At 33.4% G+C, this 22,889-nt stretch overlaps 1 pseudogene; it reads left to right on the top strand.

Annotated features, from left to right (window-relative positions):
- Window positions 1–1,689: 1,689 nt before the first annotated feature.
- Window positions 1,690–10,176, top strand: LOC114335222 (uncharacterized; annotated as a pseudogene).
- The last annotated feature ends 12,713 nt before the right edge of the window (window positions 10,177–22,889 follow it).

Raw genomic sequence — 22,889 nt, 5'->3', positions numbered from 1 at the left:
CAAAATATATTCTATGAAAGAGATTTTATAAAAAGCTCTGCATGGTCTAGAAACTAAGATACAATCATCAGATATCAAATGTATATCAAAAAATATGAATTTAGCTCAACAGTAAAATACTTTTATTTTTCACAATATTGAAAATTGTTCGGAATTAAAAATTATATTTTAATATGCAATTACATCCTTCTAATTGAAATATTGTGAAAAATAAATGTACTTTACTCTTGAGAGAAATTTGTATTTTCTTGACGTACATCACATAAAATATTTGATAAAATTTGATATGATTGAATTTTAGTTTTTAGACTTTATATAAATTAAAAATAAGGGGGTATCATAAATAAAAATGATGTTGGGTATCTGTAACTTGTGAAACATTTTGGTTTTTTTTCAATCAGTAGAGTGTAACTGTACATTACAAGTTGTAATTTACAACATTTATCAATTTTCCATATATACTTTAATCTTGAGCAAGAATAATATTTTTTGACATTCTTGGTATACTATTGACAAAATATTATATCTGATAATTGTTTCTTGGGTTTAAGACCATGCAGAGCATTTATAACGAATGTCTTTTTGTGGTAAAATAAATAATAAAAAAGTTTCCCACATGGTTCCATGTTAAGCAGACCCACTGTATAAAAAAATTTAGGTATTCAATTAGAATCAGAATGCTTTTATTTTTATTAACTTCATCCTTTCAACTATTAGAATTATAAAAGCCACATTTAACAAAAATTATAATTATACCTACTTTTAGCAAAACTGTTGATAAAATTTAACCAAAATCGTAAATAAGACCTAACAATAGGGTTCTAAAACTGTTGATTTGTAGCTTGTGGCATGTTTTTAAATGCTATGTTTATATGTGATTAGCAGATTACAATTAGGTTGAAATGACAATTACATATGTAACTAAAAATATTCAACGTTTCGATTTCCACACCGGAAATGGTTATCGAAAGAAATTGATAACAATAATTTATTGATAGTAAGGTTGGTATGTAGAACACCTGTTGTACATAGGTTAGGGTGAGAGGGTTTGGGCCTTGGGGGTGATACTCCTCAGTGGCCCCCATCGAGACCTAATCATTAAAACATGTTCTTTTTAGCCGATTTGAGATATAAACCTTTATCAATTCACCTATGAATATGTAATTTGATGTAAAATGTGTGGCCTATAATAAACAAAACCAACGATTTTGCAGCTTAAAAACGGGAGAATCCCGTTTTTACAGGACGTTTGGTCATTATAACATAGGTAATAGGTACAGACATGTGCAATACGTGTTGTACAGACCTTATCAACAAAGCATTGACCTAATTTCTTTACATTTATCAAAAGAAATTAAGAAAAATATTTTGTTGATAAGGTGTGTACAACATCTCTTGTACACAAGTATACATGTGTATAACACGTGTTCGTGTTATACACACCTTATCGACAAATTATTGTTCTTAATTTCTTTTGATAAATAAAGAAATTAAGAACAATAATTTGTTAATAAGGTGTGTATATCTGTTGTACATGGGTAAACACGTGTATAACACCTGTTGTGCACACGTGTATAACACCTGTTGTACACATGTGTACAACACCTCTTGTACACATGTGTACAACATGTGTTGTTACACACGTATACAACACCTGTTGTGCACACATGTATAACACCTGTTGTACACATGTGTACAACACGTGCTGTTACACACGTGTACATAGCTTATGGACAAATTAATACAACACATGTTCTTACACAGTTCTGTACAACACGGTAAACGCGTGTATAAAACCTGTTGTGCACACGTGTATAATGTATAACACCTGTTGTACATATGTGTACAACACCTGTTGTACACACGTGTTGTTACACACGTGTTCACAGCTTTTCAACAAATTATTGTTCTTATTTTACTTTGATAACGATTTCCATTATAAACATAACGGAATATTTATATGATAGTTATAAATAATATAAACTTGACTTACCTCCGAACAGCAACTTCTTTAAATAATTAATTCACTCAACTTGAGTTATTTGAATTATGGGTATGATTTTTGTATTAAGTAATTACTTCTTATCGTCTATTACTATTGTCGTATATTTATCGATAATCGATGGTAAATAATAATAATAATATAAACAAAACACTGGCACTGCAATTAGCAAGTAATACAATAATAGGTAAAAAGAACAAAACAAAATAACACTCCAGGCGCAAAAAGGCGTAAGGAAAAGGTAATTTTAGGAAATAAAATTGTATTTATATTATTGTTGTCAACAATTTGTTGATATTAGCATTACCAACACAAAAACATCGATATAAATTTTAAATTATACCAACTTGATATTTTGATAATTAATGTGGTCCAATAGATCAGAAAAGAAGAAAAATTATTGGTTCCCACAGCCACAATCACGAGCAGCTAGCGGCTAGGTTCAACCTAACATCGTTCCAACTCAAAAAAATCAAACTAATTACTACTAATTATGTTATTTAGGATTGTGTTTGTTTAATATCTCTAATCCAACTATTTAGGTTAGACAAGTCGCCAACAAAATATTAATTGCCATGTTAATGTCATATCCGCATATCCGCAATGGATAAGGCAGGAAAAAAAAAGAAGACTAGTTTTTAGCTAATAATTCTGCTACATTGAATTTTAAACTGACCAAACAAAATTTAAAAATAGTATGATACAATTGATCCAAAAAATGGCATAACCCAGAGACAACCAAAGTGAAAGTTATCCTCCAATACCAAATTGTTATATATTAATTATGGTCCACATAATGTTCAGTCACATAAAGTCACCATTTTGAGCGTCGGGTTTGGAGGAGGAAGGGGGGAGAAATCGGCAAATTAGTAGTTTTTTACGTTTTTCGTCAATATTTCTAAAACTATGCGGTTTAGCATGAACAACCTTCGATAAAAAGGTATAGTGAAATTTACTATTTTATTTGTAAATAAGCCACAATTAAAGTTAAAAATGAAATTTATTGATTCCACTTCGGAAGTCGTCATTGAAATACAAAATATTAATATATTAAAAATATTTTGTTTGTGTTGCTTAGTAAAAGAAATCTTCTAAAAATTTAATTTATTCTGACTCATTCATATCGGCAATTCAGACATGTATTATACATTTTAAAGTGGAAGTCGAAACGCCAATAAATTTCATTTTTAACTTAAACTATGGCTCATTTCCCAAAAAAATAGTAAATTGCATAAGATTCCGCAAAGAAACAGCTTCAGAATAATATTAAAGTACAGTAAAATTGTAAAAAAAATATTTTTTTTCCTTGTGGTTAAAAATTATTCAGAGAAGTAAATAAATTTTAATACAGACAATCTACTTACTACAATAGTAGTAGATACAATAGGTAAACATCTGGGTGGTGGTTTATGACTTGGAAATTTTGAAATGCTGAAAGAATAGTATCATAAAATGCATTATTATCGGTACCCTATTATAAAAATTAAGTAATAAATGTTCCAAAGGAATGTGTTAGCTATATTTAAAATTACATACTTGTTAATTTAAAAATTATTTTACTTTTATATATATCATAGTTTACTGTCAATTATTGACATAACGTAGATATATGCCTATTCGTGTTTTATTCATGATTAATGATAAAATCTAAAAATCAGTTTTTTAGACTGATCTTTTAAAAAATATTGAGAGATGAAAATTGAGTCGTGTAACAATAATTATTGTTCACGCATTTATTAACAAAATATAGGTACTAACACGCATTGCATTATTTTTTTGCACGCATTTACAATCAATAATGTGTTGTTCATTTCAGATCACCTGTGATCGTTAGTATCAAGTTGATTTTTTTTACACACATTGCTGGTGGCAATCTAACAACTTAGTCAATCAAAAATGGGACAGCAATCCTTCAGGCAAGCATTTCAAGCTGGGATTACCAAAAATAATCAGGACGAACAAAAAAAAATAATTAAAAAACAAATTGTTTTAATTTAGTAGGGTGTACAATACCTATGTGACTAACTTCATCCCAATGTCAGACAGAGTAATTTTAATACAGCTGAATGCTAAACCTGTAAATATAAATATCATCCAAGTTTATGCTCCCACTACAGATGCAGATGAGCAGAAAATGGAAGAATTCTACCATCAAATAGAAGAAGTGCTAAAAACAACAAAGAAAAACGAAACAACAATAATTATGGGAGACTTTAACGCTAAAGTTGGACAAAAGATGACACAAAACATCACCGGAAAGTTCGGCTTGGGAGAGAGAAATCACAGAGGTGAGCGTCTAATAGAATTCTGCCAAGAAAATGACTTCGTCATTACAAATACCTGGTTTCAACTTCCAGAAAGGCGTCTCTACACGTGGAAATCCCCTCAAGATGGACATCAAGGTAAAATAGTACGGAATCAAATAGACTACATCCTAATAAACCATCGATTTCGGAACAATATTGAAGATGTAAGAACTTACCCCGGCGCCGACATAAACTCAAATCATAATTTACTCTGCTCCAAAATACAAATTAAATTAAAGAAACTAACAAAGCCAACTCAGCCTAGTAAGATATATCTCGACCTCCTTAAAAACACCCAAACGCGCGAACACATAGCACAGCAGATAAATAGTAAAATGCATAGAATATCAAATATACCAAACGAAAACAGAAATATTAACGAATGTTGGTACGATATTCAAAACTCGATTTTAGAGGACGTAAGGGAATCTTTAAAAACACCTACAATGTTGTCAAAAAATGAATGGATGAACCAAGAAATTCTAGACTTGATGGAAGTTCGACGAAAATACAAAAATAGAAATATTATCAAATACCGCGAAATTAACAAACTCATAAAAAGGAAAATTAAACAGGCCAAAGAATCTTGGCTCGAGAATTCATGTAAAGAAATAGAAGACCTCCAAAAAAAGCATGACAGTTTCAACCTCCACAAGAAACTTAAATATACCTCCGGAATTAGAAAACAGAAAAATGCTCACGTACTTAAAACCGCAGATGGAAAAATTTGTGATCACGAACAACAGTGCAAAGAATGGGAGAGACACATCAGTGTTCTTTTTGACGATGCTTCTCGAGAAAATGCTCCAAATACTACCTGTGACAACCAATTAGACAGAGGTCCCAGTATACTGAAGTCAGAAGTCATAAAAGCAATACAACAAACCAAAAACAATAAAGCACCTGGACCAGATCAAATCCCTGTTGAGCTACTTAAACTTTTGGATGAGGAAAACATTACCTACTTGACTACTTTCTTTAACAAAATTTAGAACGAAGGAAAAATACCAGATGATTGGTTGGAGTCACTGTTTATAACATTACCAAAGAAAAGCAGGCCCACCAAATGCAGCGATTTTAGACTAATCAGTTTGATGAGTCACACACTTAAGATACTTTTACGTATTATACAAAACCGAGTATTCCTTCTGTGCGAAACTAGAATGGGTAATAAGCAATTTGGATTTAGAAATGGTCTAGGAACTAGAGAAGCACTATTTTGTATGCGCGTTCTATTACAAAAAAGTTGTGAATTCCGAAAGAACGTTTATGTTTGTTTCATCGACTTCGAGAAGGCATTCGACCGAGTACAACATGATACACTTTTCGATTGCCTGCAGGCAGCAGGACTTGATCACTACGATATAAGACTGCTGAAATACTTATATTACAATCAAGTAGCCTCTTTCCAAATTGGAGACAGTCGTAGTGAAAAACTGCCGATAAAACGTGGAGTACGACAAGGTTGTGTTTTATCACCCACACTTTTTAATCTTTACTCTGAAGAAATCTTTAGGGAGGCTTTGGATGACAGACAAGAGGGAGTAAGGCTAGGCGGAGAAGTAATCAACAATATTAGATACGCTGACGATACAGCCATTCTTGCTGAAAATTTACAAGATCTTCAGACACTACTAAATCTAGTCAGTGAAGCAAGCTATCGGAGAGGCCTTAAAATCAACATTTCAAAAACAAAGTGGATGGCAGTTGTAAAGATTAATATAGATCAAGGTCAGCTTTCTCTTGATGGAGAGGAGTTAGAACGGGTAAATCATTTCAAGTACCTTGGCAGCTGGTTAAATGTAAATTGTGACTCTGATGAAGAGATAATAACTAGGATCGAAATATCACGGAAGGCTTTTATGACCTGGAAACCAGTTTTATGTAATAGAAACCTTTCGATGAATATTCGAAAGAAGGTGCTGAAATGTTATGTGTGGTCTATCCTATTGTATGGTTGTGAGACATGGACGTTAAAAACCACAATGCTAAACAAAATAGAAGCATTCGAATTGTGGTGCTATCGACGAGTCCTAAAGATATCGTGGGTTTCGCACACTTCCAATGAAGATGTTCTTCAAATGATGAATTCGGAACGTCTGCTCATAAGCATTATAAAGAGGAGAAAAACAGAATACTTCGGCCATATAATTAGAGGACCTAAATACAATCTGCTTCGCCTTATAATACAAGGAAAAGTGGAGGGAAAGAGATGGATTGCTCGAAAGAAACTTTCATGGCTGCGTAATATTAGACAATGGTGTGGCTGCACAGTAGAAGAATTATTTCGCGCAGCAGCCGATAGAAAGAGATTTCAGGAAATTGTAAACATGATGACGGCCAAAGTCTGAATAGAGACACGGCACCTAAAGAAGAAGACAATACCTACACTTGCTGCCAAGTATGGCAAGGATATGTCAAATGGTTTTTAGTAACTACGAGTACATACAAGGAAATGTAAAAAAATTGAATTTTGCATTGTGAGTAAACTTAGTAAACCTTTTTAAGTAAAACTAATAGGGGAAAATATCGATCTCAAAATTACGTAGAATGTGGCATAACAAAAAAAAATTGAATTTTGCATCGTAGATTTAACATGCGTTTATCTAAATAACGATTGAGTTTAGTGAGTTAAATGTAGTATACCTTTTAAAGTAAAAATAATAGGGGAAAAATATGGATCTCAAAATTATGTAGAATGGGGGATAAAAAATTGAATGTATTAAATAAGCGCTGAGAGACGCATGTGGCGCCCTCTGGGTAATATATAATTTTTGGTGGGGAATTTATATTTTTCGTCCCAAAAAACCCCCATTAACCAAAATTTCGTGTTGATATCTTACACCTGTCAGGGAATATTCAAAAATAAATAAAATAAAAGTTTAACTTTGACACCCTGTATTTCGGTTATTAACTTTCGTACTAAGGTAAGTTAGCTTAAATTGACCTATTTTAACCTTATGAATCTAATAGTCTACAGTACATCGTCCATTTTAGAAGATGATTACAAAAGTCTAAAATGGTCAAAATGCGTTATTTTGCTTGTTATTAGCGCGCTCATCACTGTACAATAATTTCATATATTTTTTTCTTCGTGGGTGGGCGCAAAATCTTTGTCTAATACTATTGCAATGCATTCATTTTTTTCGAATCCTGAGTAAACTAATAAGTATTTTTAAAAAATGTAAACGCAGAATGAAATATTAAATTATTACCGAGAATCGAAAGTCTCTGAAAACTTCTATAATATTAATTTTAATAAATTACAGGGGTGAAAAAAAGAGAAAATTTAGTGTAATTTTCAATTTCAAATATTTTATTCAAAAGAAACTTTTTGTTTATTCTATGGGACTTTCGGCCCTAGGTAATAATGTAATCTTTTAAGTCTGCGTTAAAATTTTTCAAAAGTATGTATTAGTTTTCTCAGGATTCAAAAAAATGAATGCATTTAAATAGCAATGAACCAAGATTTTGCGCCTGTCTCCTTAGTAAGGTTCTGAAACTATTCTACCGTGGCATGTCTAAGTTAAATATTGTGGTTATATGGGATATAGTCAGAGTTGTTTGTAATAATTTACATTTACATTTTACCTAAAAAGATTTGACGTTTTGATTTTCACCCCGTAAATCGTTTTCAAAAAGATTAGTAAGCAATTGTTCTTATTATTCTTTTTAAAAATAATTTCCGAACTGGCAATCAAATCGTCAAATATTGTTTAGGTAAAAATGTAATTGTTATTACAAACAACTTTGGCTAATCCCATATAAAAAATGTTTACATATTTTCTTATGATTGACTAGAATTAGGTAGGTTTTTTAATTGTCATTAAGTAGCAATGCACGGTTTTCATGGAAATTCGAAAGAAATTGGAAATATACGTAAAATTGAAATCTACACATGTAAATAGAAGTGTATGTTTACTAGATATACAAAGTGGGCCAAATAAAAGTGTCCACCTCGATATTTGGCAGTATTTATTAGATTAAGAAAATAACGAATCAGGTCGATTTTTGATCTAAAGCGCGTGATACACACGCAATCTTTAAGTACGCGTGTTTAAAGATCGCGGACTTACTCGGCTCGCCGTCGGTGATACACGGCAGACTTAAAGTACGCGGTTTTAAAGATCGCGGTCGCCGTCGGTAAGACACACGGCAGACTTACTCATAACTCATTGCAATGTCGTCGAGAGAAGATGCTTTGTGCTATTTAGGAATTTTATCATATTATATTTTAAATACTATTAAAAAAAGACGAAATCGAAAAGTGTGGGTAAAGTACTGGCTTACGTAAAGAGAGCGTTTATCACATGTGAATTTAGTTAGAGAGTTACGAGGAGATAAGGAAGATTATCATAATTATTTCAGAATTCCTGAGATGGTGTACCAAGAACTTTTGCGCTTAGTTACACCAATTATAGCTAAACAAGATACGTATATGAGAGAAACTATTTCACCTCATGAACGTTTAAGTGCAACATTACGATTTTTGATAACTGGAGGAACATATAAAGATTTAATGTATGTATAAGCAATATCAAGGCACGCATTGGGATACATAATTCCTCAGATACGTGACGCAATTTACTCTGCACTGAAAACTTATTTGAAGGTAAGTAGATATATATATCTAAGTCCCGGTCTTTTCATCTTCGGATAATTAGTTATCGGGAAGTTTATCTGACAGATCAGCATGTAATCTGTCAGATAAGCTTCTCGATAATTAGTTATCCGAAGGTAAAAAGATCGAATCTATTTTATAAATAAAATTGTACAAATAATCTAGTAACGAGACTTTATTTATAAATGGCACATTAATAACATTATTGCTTAACAATTAAATGTACTACTAATGATCGTATAAAAAATGGCAGTATATTTTTAAATATTATTATTAAAGTTATTAGTATTATTATTAAAGTTTAAATAATCAACTAGGTGGTCTAAGATACGAACCCTTTGCGAGTTTTCTGACAAGTTAAAGGCTTGTGTATCTTGCGTTTGTACTGGAGCATCTGGGATGTTCATCAATGGTCTTTGGAGTACCTGGAGTGGATCTGGGCTGTGTAAAGTTGTATTAAAAGTTAATCTTTCAAACCGTCCCAAATATATAACTTCGTTGATAAGTTTTTCAGCTATGCCTTGTTGGGTAGCAGTCATATTTCGGAGTTTAAATGCGATATTTTCTCCTATAGCATCGTATTCATCATCAGGACGTTCTGATTTTTTGCCTATCAAAGATATTGTATTAGCAATTTCCTCATTGGCTTGTCGCTTACGACCGCGACGGTGGATGTTGTAGGTGACAACACGTTGAAGTTGGTACTCTGTAAATAAAAACGATATTGTTATACTTCATATATTATAGACTTTATGAGTTAAAGTCAGTATGCTGACTTATTTTTTTTGGTGCAGTTCCCGAGTTCCGAGGAAGAATGGATAGCAATTGCTGAAGAGGTTGAACGTAGATGGCAATTCCCAAATTGTTTAGGAGCCGTTGATGGGAAACATGTTACTATAGTCCCTCCTGCTGGAGCAGGTTCACAATTTTTTAATTATAAAGGGTATCATAGTGTTGTTCTAATGGGAATTGCTAATGCTAATTATGAATTTATTTATGTGGGTATTGGAACAAATGGACGTATTTCTGATGGTGGAGTATTATAAAAATTTAAGTTCTTTCAAAAATTGAATTCCAACAGTTTAAATCTTCTTAGTCCCAGAAAACCAAGCGGACATTCAGAAGAGTTGCCCTATGTATTTATTGGCGATGAAGCCTTTGCTTTGAGGACAGATTTTCTTAAGCCATATCCACAAAGGCAATCACTGGCTAGCTCAAGTAAGAGGATATACAATTATAGAGTATGGAGGGCTAGGAGGATTATCCGAAAATGTTTTTGGAATGTTGGCGGGAAGATTCCACATTTTTCGATCGCCTATAAATACCAATGTACAAAATATTAACAAAATGGTTTTGGCATGTTGCGTATTGCATAATTTTCTCAGGAAAAAAGCAAGCGAAACGTACAGTCCACATTAGCATTTTGATAGTGAAAATCACGAAAATGGAACTATGGAAATGGGAATAAGACCACGAAATGATGAATTACCGCCACTACGACAAACACATCACCGTAATTCCACTAACAATGCGAAAACTACCAGAGAAATGTATGAAACCTACTTTAACACTAGTGGTGCAGTGTCATGGCAACAAAGAATGTTATAATAATAATATATTTTATTTACCTCTCTATCATTTTCACTATTATACTCAGCATCGAATGTACTTTCAGTATCATTAGTTGTCTCCTGTTCACTATTATCCATATTGTCAGCCGATTGTTCACCTGTAAATAAATCACTTATATAAATACTTGATCGTTTTCTTTTTTAAGTACATGACATTGTCACTAGCGTAACTATCTACTGTAATTTACTATTTTATTAGGGAATAAGCCACATTTTAACTTTATCGTTTGGATTTCCACTTCGGAAATCGATATCAAAATTAAATTTCCGAACTTTAAATGGGAACGTTAAATAAATTTAATGTCAAACTTAAATTGTGGCTTATTCTCAAATGAAATATTAAATTGAAACAAGAAAATAGCTTCAGAAAAATACCTAATGTAGACACAAGCATAACAAAGAATACACGCGAATATTGGATAGGTACTATAGAGCAATTCTTTACTAAATAATTCAACTTACCTTACGTTTGATCGTTCAGAAATTCAAGCTGACTGTAATACCATAATTTTGGAATATACACCTGGTCAGTTCCTGAACCTGTGCTCATGCTATCTCGCACTCTTTTGTGTTCTTTACGGTACCCCGCTCTTAATGAATTAATTTTTTTCTTCACGTTATCAATATTAGCTTCTCTTTCCACCTTACGTATAATTTCTAACAAACTGCTGTATAATTAAAGATTCATATTTCTGTATTTGTAATCATTGCTTCTAATTTTCCAAAGATAAGGATCATTTCGGAAAGCTTCAATAAATTCTGTTTGCAGTTCATACGAGTAAGTTCGAAAATCGCTCATTTTCAGATTTTTATGAACCAACTAATTAGCACTCACTCACTTCTTTTTAACTAACTAAGTGAACGTTTACCGGCTTGCTAGCTAGTTATCTAGGCTACATTTTGTCTATTCAGCATCGCCCAACAGGTTGCAGGACCCAAATTAACGCAACCTATATCGTTACCCTAAGTGCAAAATGTTGTATGTAAAATTAGTGTACGTTACAGGAGCTAGAAAAAACGTATTTACTTTTAAATGCATTTTTTTTAAAACATGGGAATAAAAAATATTTATCTTTTTAGTCTTTACTTTTAAAATGATTTTGATTACACAGCAAAAATTATATGATATACTTATTTTTTTTTTGTACATACGACACTTTTCAACTTAATTTATAGTTATAACTCTACATACGACTTTTTTCATGTAGACATACAGCTTTTTGCACTCTAATTTCAAAGAAATAAAGTAACATACATTTTTAAAAATTTTATTTACACAACTTCTACTCATTTTTGTAACAAAACAGTAAGTAAAACTTTTTTCTAGTTGCCATGACTCAAGTTGTCGTAAAAAAGTGGTAGTCCTCCTCAAGGCAAGCTTTTCATTTTTGTAAGTCTTTGTACTTCCTGTCTTGAATTGGTAGAGATTTATAGTACAGAGGATTGAGTGTTAGGAAAACTTCATTAATTGGTTTTGGTCTCTTAGGTAGCTCTAACCAGTTATCTGAAAAGTGTAGTTTGTACCAAATAAGGCTATCTTTTACATACTTAAGGCACCTTAAGTCAGTGACATAAGGGTCTCCTTTTTTTGAACCAGGCCTTATACTCTTGTAGTATCCATTTGAAAAACAAAGAAAATCCTTAAAAGATAAGCTTTCTACACAGTAAGGGCTTGGATGGGTTCTTGCGTCACGTTTTGCTCTCACGTAGTCTGCCGGAACGTAATGCTCTTTATTCTTAAGCTTTTTTTCTATTTTGCTATGCATGGAGTCTACCTCCATTTGTGTGTGTCCCACTTCCAAATATTTTTGATATGCAGTTACTCCTGTTTGGCAAATGAAATACAGTAGAGCATTTGAAACAGTCTCACACCTGTTTTGGTAAGTGCAACCATCACTCCAAATAATTATTTAATTGATACTTGTTTTTTTTCCAACTCTTTTCTCAAAAACCTCACAATTATTGAAGCAAATACATCACTTTCTAGACCTCCAGTACCTTCGTGCCAAACATAGCATGTGCCTTCATGTGTTGCCAAGTTATAAATAGTCCAATTGTGAACTTTAAGTTTTGTTTTGTAATAGGCTGTAGATGCCTTTATATTTGGACAAGGGAGAACTTTTTGCACATCAACAGCATAAACTTGCACTTCACTTGCGTTTTCAGCCCTTTTTTTATCTATTTATTTTTCATTTCTGGATTCAACTTTCCTGTTTTGGTGATCACCGTATTCTTCGTTTGTTATTTTTACCAGTTTGTGTTTTAGGCAAGTCTCACATTGATCTTTTTTAGGAAGAAAAAACCCGATATTCTTATTTTCAAAAACTACATGAAAAAGAGCATTTGATGCTGGTTGAAGTTGCTGCTCTCGACAGACACGCTCATATTCTCTGTAAAGTTGACTCTTGCTTTCCCAAATTGGTTCTAAATACACTTTGCTTGTTTTAGCACGGCAGTAGTGCGATTCCATTTTTGGCAGAGTCTAAAAACTGATGGATTCCTCTCCTTTTTTCTGTATCATCCCTAGAGGGCGTCTGAGCACTGGAATCAATATTATTTGTAGATTCTACGTTTTCATGGTTTTCTCGATGAATAGGGATATCAAGGGGTGATTTCATAACCCAAGAACGTACAGACCTTTCCCCTAAAGAGAATGTATTTAAAAACATTTTCTTACATACTCGCATTCTTATATCACCCACCTTCAAATGGTACTTAAAAGAAGAATTTTTACGCGAGTTCTCTGAAACAGTACTGGATCGTCGAAATTCTGGTGTAGATTTATCCACCAAAGACACTATAGTAGCTTGTTTTGCTTCCCAACTTTCAATTCCTTTCCAAAAATTTGTGAAAAGTTGAAGCCTGTTAGCTTCACTCACTTTATCACAATTAAAAAGCCTATTCTTGCATTCACATGGAGCTTTCATTTTTCGTTTTTCTCTTTCAACAGAAAGTTTGTACTGGCCGTTGTCTTGTTTTTTAAACCTAAATATTTTTCTCCTTTTCTTCTTTCTGCTGCATTAAGAGTTCGTTCCCAATCTCTTGGGTTTACGTTTTCCCCCATCCTTTTTTTTTGGTTAAAGGCAAATTTTCCGTGCTATTATTAAGGCCAATTGACTGAGCCTCCTCTTATGTAACAAAATCAGTTCCTTGTGAATTGTTTATTTTTTCAGAATTATTTGCCTTCTTTCGTTTTGATTTCACGTTAGTTTTATGTTTCACTTCAGTAAGTTTTGTTTTTGTTTTAAGCTTTTGTCTTTTATAAGCAGTATTACTGCACTCTTCATCTTCATCACTTGTGCTTGATAAAGGCTCGTAGTCATCTTCAGATTATTTTTTTAAATAATCCATATTGTCGGGATTTTCAGTACCTACGTTTCATAAAAATGAACCTTTAGGTACATTTTACATTATATTTTACAAAAAATATCGTTTTTTTTTAATTTGTCCTTATTGACCACCGTCGTACATCATGTAATTTTTTTCTTACGGCTGTAGGTACGATTCAGTCCCAAAGAAATAGATCGGCTTCCAATTATGACCAATGTGAAAGGACGCACTGTAGGATCCTTAATTGTTGGTTTTGGAGCACATATGAAGGTGACATCGCATGTACCCAAAAAGAATAGAAATGTATTACTGGTTTCATCATTTCATTACACTGATACAGCAAGCTGCCAGAATAGACGAAATTAGCAACACGCCAAAGATGATTTTATTTTATAATGATATCAAATGTGGAGTAGATATTGTACATAAAATGGCATCACCTGATAATTTGTCTAGAAATATTAAACGATGGCTACTTGTAATTTTTTATGGGGTTCTAAATATCGCCAGTATAAACATTTACCTAATAACCCTAATAGGGAATATACTAAACAACGAAGACAATTATTTATTAAAAAATTATAATAGACCTAGTAGAAAGTTATTTTCAAATTAGGACTGCATCCTCAGAATGACTTTCTCATATTCGATAAGCTGTTATGAAATACATACTCTGGAATGCCTACACAAAACCGACCTAATCCAACCACCCGGTAAAAAAGCATTTCAAACACTGCACGAAAAGGAAAACCAGATATTTTGCACACTTTGCCAATGTGACTTATGCATGGATCCTATCGTAGCCTGCTGTGAGAAGTGTGTTTAGCAAAAAATTTAGAAACGGTCCTCGTGGTTAAATTTTTTATTTTCTGTATACCTAATTTTGCTGAATGATGTTTTTTAGTAGTTTGATTATTTTTTTGATCAGGTGTTGTTAAATAGAAGAATAATTTGATTTTTTATAAGTGTGGTAAGCTGTCAAAATTATGATGTGAAGTATAGCACTTATTTTTGATCTATTTTAATTTAATACAAGGTTGTAATAAACAAACAAAATATCATAGATAAGATGGTAATATTTTCATCAGGAGGAGAAAACAGCCTATAAATAATTAGGTTTACTCGAAAACAAATAATCAAAAATAATTTAGTATAACTTAAAATACTGTTTTACGGTTTTCTCAAAACTTATAAAATGTAACTTGTCTCCTTTCAATAATAAACGATTGAATTATTTCTAGGCAATTTGCTTATTAGTGAAAATATAAGTGTAACTTTAAACGCAATAACATGATGGCTCGCGGTTCGTGGAAGTGATACACGTACGGGTTACGAGTCAGATTTCAAACTTGTTGGATCGACGGCGTACTTACTTGGCGGACTTAAAGTACGCGTACTTGCGGTGATACAGGCGCGAAAAAGGTCGCGATCCATAAGTTCGCTTACTTACTCGCGTGTGTATCACCCCTTTAAGGGGGACACATTTTTACGGTACATACATCTGTCAACCTCCTCCCTTCCACATCCCCCTCCCCTTATTTTTAAATAAGGAATAGGGGTCGTGTGCTAGCTCATTTGAAAGGTTATTCAATTCTCTATTCAGTAATATAAACACTTACATAATTATGTATACAGGGTGTCCAAGAACAATTTTTTAAATTAAATTAATTGGCACAAAAAGAAGAATGTATGTAATTTATTTAATTTTAATTCTAAAGAAAGCTTAGTTAGTCTTTGTAGAAAAATTAATTTACTTATTCAATACTCTACTTTACCATTTTTTACTCTACATAGAAATATGAAAAACTTTACCTAATTTATTAATATGTATTTATATTTAAAAATAATTAATCCTAATTTATCCCAAAATTTTATGTATTTACATTATATTTAATAAAAGAAAATTATTCGTGTATGTGAGACTGTATGCAATGAAAAAAATAGCTTAAGAGTTACTCACGTCTACACTAGGGTGGGTCACTTTTGTATGGAAAAAAATAAAATTGTCCAATAAGTTTTGTAATAGTAAAAAAAACGTGACCCACATCCATTCATGAAAAACAATGAAAAAAGAATTTTTCTAGTTTAACCCCTTCTACCCGCGCATTGAGTTTGAAAAACTGAAATTTTTGTTTTTTTGTGAATTGTTTGAAAATCGATTTATCGTGGCTCATAGGAATAACAACAACGTAAACTAATAAAATAAAGTGCTTTTGGACTAAATTTTATTATAAAGAAAGAAAAATAAACAAATAATATGACAAAATAAAATATCTTCAAATCACGTTAAAATCTTTCTTACTTTCGAACTTAGGCATAAGCTTTCGTGAAATCATTTTATTCTTAATTAAAGCTTCTCTTGCTGTTTTGTGGCAAAGCTGCATAGATGCCTCTGTTACTGTTTTTACAGCCCGCTCCACAGCTTGAGTATGACATGGTAGCCTCAGAAAAAGGACTTCATCATCACCACCTGACTCAACTAGGGAATGAAGAGTCTCATCCAGAACATTGATCAATATAGGTGGTTGCGAGTAAGATTGCTGCCAGTCTATCAAATCGATGTAAGACGAAGCGTTTAAATCTATCTTAGGCACTTCAAAGACTCGAAGCTGAAGGGATTCAGATGGTTTCCTTGCCTTTATAATGCGTCTGGCGGCAAGTTTTCTCACATGTTTTTGTTCGTCAGATAACATAGATAAGAGCAAGTTATCTGGGTGCGCAAAGTAAGCATTTCGCTTTATTACAGGATCAACGACACTCTTCAATTCTTGCGGAAGATATCGAGAATAAAATACCAACTTCCAAAAGTGCCTTGCTCCATCTTTACATGTCGGATTTAATTTGATTTCGAACCAAATAGGAGCATATACTTTAACTACAAAAGTAGCGAGTTGTTTGAGTTCGTTTGTAGGTATCTCAGTGGAAACATATAAGCGCAAAATCCTGTTGGCCTTTGTTAGCCACCTGGCATGCGACATTTTTCCCGAAGAGCGATTAGACAAATCAGAAGGGCACTTACCACTTATGACGGCAGATGTGATATGATAAAGGTAACGTTGATCAGAACTGAGATCATTTATATTTGAAATGTTTGGTAACATACCTTCTATATTTTCAAACACGACAACAGAGCGCTTCTCGCAATCATCTAATAACTTTCCGATAGCACCTGAATAAGTATTAGGTCCTGTTGTGGTGCCATCAAGTTTTGCAAATAAATGTCTTAAGGGCAGTTCATTTAATTGTAAAAGGCATATGATCCATTGAAGTGGTCGGTGTAAACGCTTTTCTAAGAGCCGTATGACTCCGCCGTATTTGCCCATATTAGTTACCGTCCCATCACAACCTATGGCAAGAGTATCCTCTAGAGACATATTCAGTTGACCTGTTACTGTTTGAAAGATAGCAGACTCCAATCCTTTTGCAGTTCCATGGCTTGGAACGGCATATCCGACAAAAACTGATCCTGGTTCTTTAATTATTGAAATATGTTCTTCCACAGATGTTGAGCGGTATTTTTCTCCCTTTCATAACAATTTTCAGGGTCTTATCTTTTCGTCCATCAAAAAATAAGGCAGGGATAGTATCTAGTTGGCTTTGAGATAAGGTTTCTTTTCGCAATTTTTGTTTCGCTCGTCGCAATTTCGACTTATCGATTACTTCGTTGTTGATTTTCACATCTTGCAAAACAGCAGAAGCGACAGCAGCAGCTGCTCTATCGGATATCCCGTATCGGTCACAGATAGTTGATAAATTCTTGAGAGATGTTATTTCACGTTTTTTTGATGCTGGTTTTGATGAACTTGAGGGCAAAGTTTGTTCTTCATCGCTACTTTCAGACGTTATTGTAGTATTAGGATTTTCGTGAGAACTTGAGGGCAAAGTTTGTTCTTCATCGCTACTTCCAGACGTTATTGAGGTATTAGGATTTTCGTGAGAAGGGCCTGGTTCACAAACGCTAGAATCGTAATAGGATTTAAGCTTAATTTTTCTATCACTCAGTTTTCTTTTCCTCTTACTTGTCAATAAATCAACAGTTCCCATAATCATTTTTCTCTCTGTTCTCTGATCTATTAAAAAAGCTCGTTCTTCCTTAGGAATCTTTTGGTCTTTGGAACATGTGCATAACTCTAAATCTTTACACTTACATGAACTCAAATCAAACAGTTTTTCCGAATTTCTATGAAAATCTTGAATTTTTTCTTCTGATAAACGCTTCAAAGATTTTATTAAATTTTTACACTTCGCGTGATAACTTTTTATCAATTGCATCACACGATTATGAGACACAGTAGGAATAGACGCTTTTCTCCATAAATATTCAACTTTAGATGACACTATTTCAGATACTTCATTAATGGATGGCTCTTTTTTTGAATTGTTCTCAAGTTTAAGCTGATGTCCTACTAAATTGTAATATTTTATAACTTGTTTGTAAGTGGGTAGTTGATTTTCGTTAATTTCTTCCGGAGCACCAAATATGGGACAACTTGTGGATTTTCGGGTATTATTTGAAATCTCCATGATGCACAAAGTCACAAAGCTAACAAAAACTACTTAAAATCGCGAAAACATTAGATAAATGCGCGCGACCTTTCGCCCGGAACTCATTAGGTGCACTGAGGCAAAGACGCGTGATCGACAGTTTACGCCCTCTTTCCCCACTCCTTCCTCCGCAGTATGCGCACGATTATTCTCATATTTTGGATTGATTATTATTTGTATTACGTGTATCTCTGAATATAAGAATGTAATATCATTTTATGCCATGTAATTTATACAATAAACTCTGATAAAATAAATGTAATTTTTCCGAATTTTCAAACGTCATGCGCGGGTAATTAACGTTAATATAACTAAAAAATAAATATGCACGTTTTTAAGTCTCTACCCAGGTCATGTTTTCCGCACTATTACAAATCGAAATTCGCAAAACAATATTTTCGACCCACCCTAGTCTACACTATTGTCCATTTGCTTTCCATGTCCTGTTCAAGCTGGGCGTGGACCCATGTCTCCAACCTTCGTCCTTGTCGATGTCTGCTACTGCGACCCTGGCTAGGTCTCTCCAACTCCATATTTCCCTCGCATACCTTATACCATTTAATGTGGGGATGACTACATTACCCCAAATTTTCTGCGCCTCCAGTTCCAGGTTCTTTCCATCTTCGTTCCTGTATCAGAAGTCCAGTTCGTATCAGAAGTCCAGAAGGTTCGCCATATAATATAATAGGTTGTAGTAATGTGGAGATGAACCTCGCTAGGAGTAGAAATACACTAAGTACTCATAATATGTTTACTCACTATATACGCTAGTAACTAGTTGGTGGACGAAAGTCTATATTCTAACTACATTGATGGTTTAATAATGAATGATGAATAATGACTGATCTCTTTCTTTACTTGCTAAGTATCTATAATCAATCCCAATTGTTTGTTATGATTCCATACCTGACTGTGACCATGAAATACTAACAGTACCAAATTGCTGACTTCGTTGTTCTCCAAAACGAGTGGTCTACTTTTACGAAATCAAAACAATACATGTAACTAATATTTGTTTGAGACTTTAAACATTAAATCGATATAGGTTACTCTTATTTTTGAATGATAATATAAATCCTGTACACCAAATATCGAGGTGGACACTTTTATTTGATCCACTCTGTATATAAATATTTCCATAATTAACGATTTTTAAACTAAACTTAATTATTTATAGTATATAATATAAAAATTTTAAGCACTTATAACACCTAAATTAGCAGTTAGTCTATGTCTATATTGTACCAACTGCACCAACTAATTTAAAAGTTCAAATTATTAACACGTCGACGGACAGAACGTCTATAGACGTCCAATTTCCATTGATGTAATGTGACACAACGTCTATAGACGTTGCATTTTTCCCTATTCTACTTTGCAAAATACACATAGTGTCACAACACTTGCTTATACATTTGACGCACTGTCCGTCAACGTGTTAATAATTCAAAAAATAAAAATTTTAGTTTGTAAACTTGGGTTTCAATTTCGTTGAAGTCGTGGGATCCCGTTAAATATAATTGAAATAAGCTATTAAAAGCACATGTATTATTCACTGTAACAAAATCATTTTTGATTTTGATGGAATTTAATTCCAAAAAGTTGCCATTTTTGAGAACTGCTATTTTTGCATGTTTTTCGATAAGCAATCAATCTTTTATCGTGCTCTTAAATTTTTTTGACGTATAGAAAGAACTTTTCTTCTTTTTGGATTGAGTTTGGACCCTTTCATGAGATGACTCTCTGCCCTGTATACCATGCGAACTTTCTTAGCTAAGTTTACCATTTTCTTCGTTATGTTCACTATTTTTAGTGGTTTATGATGTCGTGTTAGTAGGAAATAGTGAAAGAGAGTTAGAACAAAAACTGGAACAGTGGAGACAAGCTCTGGAGGAAAAAGGTTTAAAACTTAGTAGGACAAAAACAGAGTATTTGGAATGTTCATTTAAAGATGGAGCTACTACAAATAAAATGGTATCTTTGGATGGTGAAATGATTGTGAAAAGCAATAGTTTTAAGTACCTAGGATCGGTATTACAGAGTAATGAAGAAATAGATGGAGATGCATGCAGTAGAATTAGGGCTGGATGGATGAAGTGTAAAGAAGCGAGTGGTGTGTTGTGTGACAGAAAAATTCCAATGAAGCTGAAGGGAAAATTCTATAAAACAGCCATAAGACCGGCTATGATGTACGGAACTGAATGTTGGGCAGTGAAAAAGAAAGAGGAACAACGAATGCATGTGGCGGAAATGAGAATGCTTAGATGGATGAGTGGAGTGACAAAGAAGAATAAAATTAGAAATGAGTATATTAGGGGAAGTCTAGGTGTGGCACCAATTGATGCCAAAATGAGAGAGCATAGGTTAAGATGGTTTGGTCATGTTCAACGTCGAGACGTTAATCACCCAATACGAAGAATAGCTGAAGTGCAGATTCCTGGAAGGAGTAGGAGAGGAAGACCAAAGAAGACCTGGGGGGAGGCGATAAGGCAGGACATTTTGGTAAATGGGGATTAACATTGATATGACCCAAGATAGAATTGTGTGGAGAAATGCAATTAGAGAAGCCGACCCCGCATAGGGATAAGGCAAAGAGAATGATGATGTTCACTATTTTTAGTGGACAAGGTATTTAAGACACTTGAAGAATTAGCTACAAAACAGTCCTCACAAACCCGTTTTTGCCCATATCCTTCAGAGTTATCATCATCGTAAGGCTTTGAGCACCCAAATGCATGTATAAATTTGTTACACAAGTAGCATTGCTACTGCAATCCTACTACTGACTAAATCCTCCTACTAAATCTGCTGACTCTGCCATCCTACTACTTTTTCGCAGAGAAGTTGAAGAATCTTGAGGATTTTTTCGTTATTTCTCATTAAGTATATTTTTTTCTGCTAAATCTTTCCAGTTATCAAAACTTCGCATCTCTAAAATTTGAATTACTCCTTCTGCCGCGAAGCAGATTAAACAAATTCACCTACAAATTCTTCGTCGTTTTCGTCAGTATACAGTTTCGAGCAATCACTGTCAGGATGAACATTGGTACGACAAATAACGCACTTATGGTAACCTGTAGGCTTATTATTATTGGAACATAATAAACATGGTATTTCCTCCGAAAATCTTTCGTCGACATTTGAAGCATTGTCATTAATAGTGTCTTGTTCTTGACTTCTTAACGATTCTTCGTCTATTTCAATAAACGTACTTATCACTAATAGAGTTTTTCCCTGTAAGTAGTCTATATGTTGGGATACAAAATCATCCTCTCTTAGTGGTAACTGGCATTTAAAAAAAAAGCTTATTTTAGGGTGACTTGTTGGAGATTTTAAGTCAAATCCATACTTCTCGTTATAAACTATCGACCACAAAGGAATCAAACTTAAATCTTTAATTAAAAGAGCAGTAAACTTCATATTTTGTAGGTAATAACCGTTGCACCTATTTCCTTCTTGTTTCAAATACGGTGTAATAGAATTATTTAGGTTTTTTGCCCATTTCGCCCAGTAGTTATCATTTCGGGACACTAGCTCCTCCAATGTACAGCTGGTTCCAAAAAAAACTGATACGACTCTTAAAGCGTATTTTGTAGAAAATTGAGCAGTGTATTTTCTTCTTCTTCTTTTTGTTTTTGGTCTCGCTGCAGGGCAATTACCAGCACGATTTATAGGCGATCTTGATGTAGTCTGGCTCTAAGCCATATCAAAATCTCTGACTATGTTCTTGTAAAATTCTTTTGATGAGGTGTGATATAATGAATATGAGTTTAATTATATTTAATTTATTATATTTTGAAGGATAAACTTATTATTTACATACTGTCCCAATCACTGCCAAATCTTAAAATTTGTCAGATAACTTCAACCTCAAAAAATGGCTGTTTGTCTATTCTATTATTTGTCTGTCATAATAAATGTAATATAATGTCAGACCAATCATATACTGCTCAAAATGATCAAATCTTACTAAGAGTCGTATTAGTTTTTTTAGGAACCAGCTGTATTTAATATCTAAAAAGACTAAGTTTTCACTCTAATGGCATATAAAACAACATATTGCTATTCTACATCCTACCAGAATGAAAACAATGGGAACGTTCTCTGGTTACACCTCCGATGCTTCTACAATTTGCAAGCCATACGGATGCCGAGACTACGGAAGATGAGGGACTTCTACAATTTACAATTCACGTCCCATCTGCTCAGCGCGGTAAAGATCCAACGAGAATGGTTCCCTTCATTCTCCCATCAGAGTAAATGTAAATCAAAAATGAATAACCATTTTCCAATTTCGTTGCAAAACGAAAATACAGCCGAACCATATTCTAGTCCAATCAGAGAGTGCAGCAAGCACCTCTAACGATTTCGAAACTTTTAGTCTCTCATCAGGAGGCACATATGCTGCTCTCTCTGATCCAACCAAAATAACCCAAGTCCCGGATTGCAACGAA

The sequence above is a fragment of the Diabrotica virgifera genome, chromosome 9 (genome assembly GCF_917563875.1).
Source record: "Diabrotica virgifera virgifera chromosome 9, PGI_DIABVI_V3a".
NCBI classification, from domain to species: domain Eukaryota; kingdom Metazoa; phylum Arthropoda; class Insecta; order Coleoptera; family Chrysomelidae; genus Diabrotica; species Diabrotica virgifera.
The sequence above is the reverse complement of the archived record's forward strand: the minus strand, read 5'-3'. Positions and strand labels throughout refer to the sequence as shown.